The sequence below is a fragment of the Arachis ipaensis genome, chromosome B01, assembly GCF_000816755.2.
Source record: "Arachis ipaensis cultivar K30076 chromosome B01, Araip1.1, whole genome shotgun sequence".
Taxonomy (NCBI): Eukaryota; Viridiplantae; Streptophyta; class Magnoliopsida; order Fabales; family Fabaceae; genus Arachis; species Arachis ipaensis.
In genome coordinates, this window is record NC_029785.2 from 80379608 (window position 1) to 80387016 (window position 7409).

Here is a 7409-nt window from a genome sequence, read left to right on the forward strand (position 1 = left end):
TTTGTCACCTCTGTAATTCAGCTGGAATTGACATAGAGGAAGACATCCTCATTGATGAGGACAAGCCCATCACTAAGAAAAGGATGGAGCAAACAAGAGATCCCATTCATGGACAAGAGTATGAGGAATTTCCTCACCATGAAATCCCTGAGATGCCTCAAGGGATGCATTTTCCTCCACAAAACTATTGGGAGCAAATCAACACCTCCCTAGGAGAAGTAAGTTCCAACATGGGACAACTAAGGGTGGAGCACCAAGAGCATTCCATCCTCCTCCATGAAATTAGAGAAGATCAAAGAACCATGAGAGAGGAGCAACAAAGGCAAGGAAGAGGCATTGAGGAGCTCAAGCACTCCATAAGATCTTCAAGAGGAAGAACAAGGCGCCATCACTAAGGTGGACCCATTCTTTAATTTCCTTGTTCTTTATTTTCTATTTTTTGAAAATTGTGCTCTATGTTTATTTATGTTTGTGTCTTTATTACATGATCATTAGTGTCTAAGTGTCTATGCCTTAAAGCTATGAAAATAAATCCATCACATTTCTTAAATGAAAAATGTTTTTAATTGAAAAAGAAAAAGAAGTACATGAATTTTGAATTTTAAAACAGTTTAATTATTTTGATATGGTGGCAATGCTATTGTTTTTCTGAATGAATGCTTGAACATTGTATATTTTTTTGAATTTGATTGTTTATGAATGTTAAAATTGTTGGCTCTTGAAAGAATGAAAGGAAAAGGAGAAATGTTATCTGATGATCTGAAAAATCATAAAATTGATTCTTGAAGCAAGAAAAAGTAGTGAAAAGCTTGCAAAAAAAAAAAAGAAAAAGAAAAAGAAAAGCAAGCAGAAAAAGCCAATACCCCTTTAAACCAAAAGGCAAGGGTGATAAAAAGGATCCAAGGCTTTGAGCATCAGTGGATAGAAGGGCCCACATGAATAAAATCATGGCCTAAGCGGATAAACCAAGCTGTCCCTAATCATGTGCTTGTGGCGTGAAGGTGTCAAGTGAAAACTTGAGACTGAGCGGTTAAAGTCGAGGTCCAAAGCAAAAAAGAAAAGTGTGCTTAAGAACCCTGGACACCTCTAATTGGGGACTCTAGCAAAGCTGAGTCACAATCTGAAAAGGTTCACCCAGTTATGTGTCTGTGGCATTTATGTATCCGGTGGTAATACTGGAAAACAAAGTGCTTAGGGCCACGGCCAAGACTCATGAAGTAGCTGTGTTCAAGAATCAACATACTTAACTAGGAGAGTCAGTAACACTATCTGGATTCTGAGTTCCTATAGATGCCAATCATTCTGAACTTCAAGGGATAAAGTGAGATGCCAAAACTGTTCAGAAGCAAAAAGCTAAAAGCCCCGCTCATCTAATTAATACTGATCTTCATAGATGCTTTTGGAATTCATTGTATATTCTCTTCTTTTTTATCCTATTTGATTTTCAGTTGCTTGGGGACAAGCAACAATTTAAGTTTGGTGTTGTGATGAGCGGATAATTTATACACTTTTTGGCATTGTTTTTAGTATATTTTAATTAGTTTTTATTATGTTTTTATTAGTTCTTAAATAAAAATCACTCTTCTGGACTTTACTATGAGTTTGTGTATTTTTTTGTGATTTCAGGTATTTTCTGGCTGAAATTGAGGGACCTGAGCAAAAATCTGATTCAGAGGCTGAAAAAGGACTGCAGATGCTGTTGGATTCTGACCTCCCTGCACTCAAAGTGGATTTTCTGGAGCTACAGAAGCCCAATTGATGCGCTATCAATTGCGTTGGAAAGTAGACATCCTGGGCTTTCCAGCAATATATAATAGTCTATACTCTGTTCGAGATTTAATGGGCCAAACAAGCGTTCCAAGTCAGCTCAAGAATTCTGGCGTTTAACTCCAAAACTGGCACAAAAGCTGGAGTTAAACGCCCAAACTGGCACAAAAGCTGGCGTTTAACCCCAAGAAAAGTCTCTACACGAAAATGCTTCAATGCTCAGCCCAAGCACACACCAAGTGGGCCCGGAAGAAGATTTCTGCATTAATTACCTATTTCTGTAACCCTAGGCTACTTGTTTTCTATAAATAGGACCTTTTGCTATTGTATTTGGAGATCTCTTTTACACACTTGATATACTTTCATAGATCTTTTCACGTTTGGGGGCTGGCCTCACGGCCATGCCTGAACCTTGTTCTTATGTATTTTCAACGGTGGAGTTTCTACACACCATAGATTAAGGTGTGGAGCTCTGCTGTTCTTCATGAATTAATGCAATTACTACTATTTTTCTATTCAATTCACGCCTAATTCTTCTCTAAGATATCACTTGTTCTTCAACTTGATGAATGTGATGATCCGTGACACTCATCATCATTCTCACATATGAACGTGTGCCTGACAACCACCTCCGTTCTACCTTCGATTGAGTGTGTATCTCTTGGGTTTCTAATCTAAGATTGGAACATTCGTGGTATAGGCTAGAATTATCGGCGGCCATTCCTGAGATCCGGAAAGTCTAAACCTTGTCTGTGGTATTCTGAGTAGGATTTGGGAAGGGATGACTATGACGAGCTTCAAACTCGCGATTGTGGGGGTGTGTGACAGATTCTCCGTGGGATCGACCCTTACTCACGTAAGGTTTATTACTTGGACGACCCAGTGCACTTGCTGGTTAGTTGTGCGGAATTGTGACAAAGTGTGATTCACGTTTGAGAGCACCAAGTCTTTGGTGCCATTGTTGATGATCACAATTTCGTGCACCACTAGCACGCAAGTGCTACAATGAAAGCCTTAATTTAAAAGGCAGTCTTGGAGGGAAAGAAGTCAACACCATCGAGTTTGGAGGTGTCCGAACTTGAGAGGAGTCTCCAACCCGGAAGAAAAATAGAAGAGGTGCGACTTGGGGATCACCCTGAAAAAACAACGAGGGTTAACTTGGAAGAATGTCTGAAAAAGCAACTCATTGACCTTCTAAGAAGGAATCCCGACCTTTTCCCTTAGAAAGCCTCCGAAATGCCTGGCATAGATCCCGGCCTGATGTCCCACAAACTCGCCGTCTACCCAGGTTGTAGGCCTATCCAGCAAAAGTGGCGAAAGCTCAGACCCGAAAGGACACAGGTCGTGGAGGAACAAGTTCAAGCCCTATTAGAAGCATGATTCATAAAAGAGGTAAAGTATCCATTGTGGCTAGCTAACGTAGTTTTGGGAAAGAAACAAAACGGAAAGTGGAAGGTGTGTGTTGGTTACACTAACCTCAATAAGGCTTATCCCAAGGATCCATACCCATTTTCCAGCATCGATGCTCTGGTTGACTCAGCCTCCAGTTATCAATACATATCCTTCATGGATGCTTACTCGGGATACAACCAAATCCCGATGCATAAGTCGGGCCAAGAGAAGACCTCGTTCATAACTCCAAAATATAATTATTGCTTTGTGGTAATTCCCTTTGGGTTAAAGAATGCCGGAGCCACATATCAGAGACTAATGAACAAGGTGCTTTCTCCCTACTTAGGAAAACTCATGGAGGTATATGTGGATGACATGCTTGTTAAAACCAAGGTCGACTCAGCACTCTTGTCCGGCCTCTCAGAGGTATTTTCTACGATAAGGAAGCATGAAATGAGGCTAAATCCGTCAAAATGCACCTTTGCAGTAGAGGCGGAAAAATTCTTAGGCTTCATGCTAACTTAGAGGGGCATCGAAGTAACCTGGACAAGTGTAGAGCTATACTCGACATGAAGAGTCCAACCTATCTCAAAGAAGTTTAACAACTAAATGAAAGGTTGGCAGCTCTATCCAGATTCCTAGCAGGGTTAGCATTGAAATCACTACCCTTGTACTCAATTCTCAGGAATGGAAAGTGTTCCGAGGGTTACCTGAAACTAGAGGTCGATCTCGGATGAGATCTTCTGTACTGGTCGGTGTCGACGTGTCCGGCTAGTGAGTGGCGGCCGGAGCTGTCGTGTCCGACTTGTTGGCTGGCTGCACTGCTGATCCTTGGTCATCGGAGGATGGGGGTACCTGCAAGAGACTCCGATGCTTAAGTTAGCACGGGTATTAAGCAGGTTTATTATAGAATCAGAGTATGAGTTATACCTGGGTGCTCCAGTATATTTATAGTAGTGTGGGCTGACCTTTCTGATAAGATAAGTTAGTTATCTTATCTTATCTTATCTTATTTTAAGTGAAGTCAGCTTATCTTCAAGGGAACCGCCTTTATCTCTATAGGCTTGGGTTGCCTTTGGATTTAGGTCGTGTTCCTCTATTTGGGCCCTTTATTGGGCTTTCCTATCGATTTGGCCGACCTTTTTTAGAAGAGGTCGGGTAGCCTGACCTGAAGAGGTCGGTCGCTTTGTCGCCAATCATCCCAGGTCGGATAGCTCGACCCAGTGTATGAACAGTGCCCCTGCTTGAGCTCGGTCTTCTTTTTTGAGGTCGAGTCCTTGGCTTCGGTCCTTCTCTAGTGAAGTCGAACTCAAGCATTTAGTCGATTTCTTCCTTTGTAGAACCTTTTTGAATATGGAACGTTTTTCTCTAAAAGTGCGCGCTTGTGTATTAGCGCTTCTAGGGAACGTACGAGGGTTAAATTCCTTCATTAATTGGCATTTATTGCCCTGTTTCCTTTGGGTTTATTTTGAATTTCTACATTCAGAAAACGGTTTCTCTTCTTCGTTCTTCTTCGTAACTTCTTCTTTTACTTTCTCACTTTTTGCCTGCGCTTTGTCTTTGCTTTACGGCATCATTCAGCGATTTTTCGGGCGATTCCATTTTTGAAGCTTCTTTCTTCATTTCAGGTTGGTTCTTTCTTCCTTTCCTTCTTCATCATTTTTTTTCGCCTGATGGTGAGAAAGTTTCGATTTTTCTTTGAGAAAGTTTGGATCTTTCTGCTTTTGCTGTGCCTGGTTATTGTCGTAATGCGTGCTCTGAAGTTTCTTCGCCCTTTTGTATGAATCTTTTCGTCTTTCCTATTGCTTGATGCTCTTAGGGCTTTTGCATGTTATTGTTGTTTTCGTTTGTGCTTTTGATGATAATTTGTTTGATTCTGAAGAAAAGGCTGTGTCTTTGATGATTTCTGCTTGGCGTGTTTGATGTTGTCAAAGCTTTTTGCTGATAGACTGTAAAAAGATAGTGGCTTTGACGACTTTTTGTACTTTTTTGTGTTTTGCCTTTCTCCTATGAAAATGCTTGCTGTTTGAAATCTTCTTTTCTTGTTTGGGGGATTCCGAGATGTAAGCTGTAGATTTTTCCTGAAATCTTGCTTTGTTACTGTCTCCAAAGGATGCCCCAGGACTTTGGTTTGAGTCTTGGGGTTTTCCTTTTCTGTTTGTTCTTCTGTATCATATTGGTCGAGTTGTTGCGTCCTTTGCCCGAGATATTTTTTAGTAATCCAATCTTCTTTTCTTGTTGTAGGATTAGTTGGCCTCATGTCTTCTCGCAATAACATTGTAGATATGTCTTCCAAAGTTTCTGAGGGGATGTCTGACTGGTTGGACTCCCTTGTCTTAATGTGTGTCTCTATTGTGGATGCTGAGTTTTGTGTAGAGCTGAGGAAACGTCATAGGGTTTGTGGTGGTGGTGCCCGAGAGAGGGATTATGAGCTTGTGGCGCCCGACTCTGACGAGAGGGTTTGTTTTCCTACCTCTGTCGAGGGGGAGCGTCCTTTTTTCTACGCCTATGAGTATTTCTTCAGTCAGTTGAACATTACTTTTCCATTTACTGCTTTCGAGAGCGACTTGTTGTGGTCGTGTAATATTGCCCCATCCCAGCTTCATCCAAATTCCTTGGGTTTTATCAAGATATTTCAGCTGCTTTGCAAAGAGTTAGGCATAACACCTTCTCAGACTCTTTTTTTTATCTTTTTGTCTCTACCAAGCCTGGAGGTTCCTCCAAAAAGAAAGCTTCCTGGGCTTCTTTCAGGTCGGCCCAGGGACATAAAGTTTTTGCCATGTATGATGAGTCTTTTAAAGATTTTAAGAATTATTTCTTCCGAGTCCGTGCTGTTGAGGGGGTCCGCTCCTTTTTTCTTGATGAGAATGACGAGCCTGCTTTCCCTCTAGAGTGGTAAAAGAATGTGAGAGTGTCTCGCTATACATGGGAGATGCTTGATGAGGTTAAGCGGGCTTTTGTAGTTGTTCTTGAAGATTTATGGGGGGAACCACCCCATCTGGATACAAAAATATTTTTGAGTGATCCATCTTTGGTTCGAACTGCTTTGGGTACTGTCTGACTTGTTTCTGTACTTGTTTCTTAGTTTTGCTTCTTCTAGATAGTAACTTATCACTATGGTTGATTATGTAATTTTCAGAGATATCGAAAAATAACGATTCCATGAAGGCCTTCAAGAAGGCAAAGAAGGCTGCAACTGCTCAAAACATTTCGGCCAAGGTGGCGGGAAAGGGGTCTTCTCAAGTTTCGGTGAAGCTGCCCGTGCTGAGTTCTCCTGGGCCGAGGAAGGTGATCCCTACTCCTCGAGTTCGTCTAGCTGACCCTCCACAAACTTCTGCCGCCACTTCTGGTGCTCCTCCCAGCAAAAAACAAAAAACAATTGAGCCTTTCAACTTTGACGCTCCTGACTTTGATGCGGTGGAGTTTGTTGACCAATAGATCGGTCCTTATGGTGCCCTCCCCATGGATGATGTTTCGCTCCTTCGCCATTTAGATTTTATAACTCGGAGCAGCATCAAGATGGCCCATATGGGGGCTGCCCTGTATCGGACTGCTCAAAATCTTCCTCTCTATGCCACCAAAGCCTTTATGGAGGAGGCCAAATAGGAGTTTGATAGAATGGAGGGCTTGAAGGAGGAGCTTGAGGCTAAGGTGGCCAAACTGGAGAAGGATCTGAAGAATGAGAAGGCGAGTTCCCTTGCTCTGGCGGCTTCTGTGCGGTTGGCCGAGGATATGACATTGAGGCATAAAGACAGCTATGTCACAGCCTATCGGGAGGGGATGCGTTTGAAGGAGGAGTTGGAGAATGCCCGAGCTGATTACTCTGAGCTCCAGGGTCATCTTGTTGGCAGTGTGAATGCTGCTTACGAGAGCCTGAAGGAGCAGGTTCAAATTATTGCTCCTGAGGCCGATCTTACTCTTTTTAGCCTGGATAATGTTGTGAGGGATGGTAAGATTGTCCCTGATGACCAGGATGATGATGATGTCGAGCCTCCCCCTGTGCCTTCTATCAAAGTGTCAATTTCCACAGTTCCCCTAGTTGAGGCCGGCCAATCCGTTTCTGATCCGGACTGTCAGATCTTGAATTGGGATGATGGTACTGTGGATACTGTGCCTATTCAGACTCGCCCTCCTTCACCTCAGACTGATGCTGCCGAGAAGTCGCTGAATTTTCTTGGATATTTGTGTAGATAGCCCGACTTGTGGGCTTTTTAAACTCGTTATTTTTGTAGTCTTGAATATTATGCTGA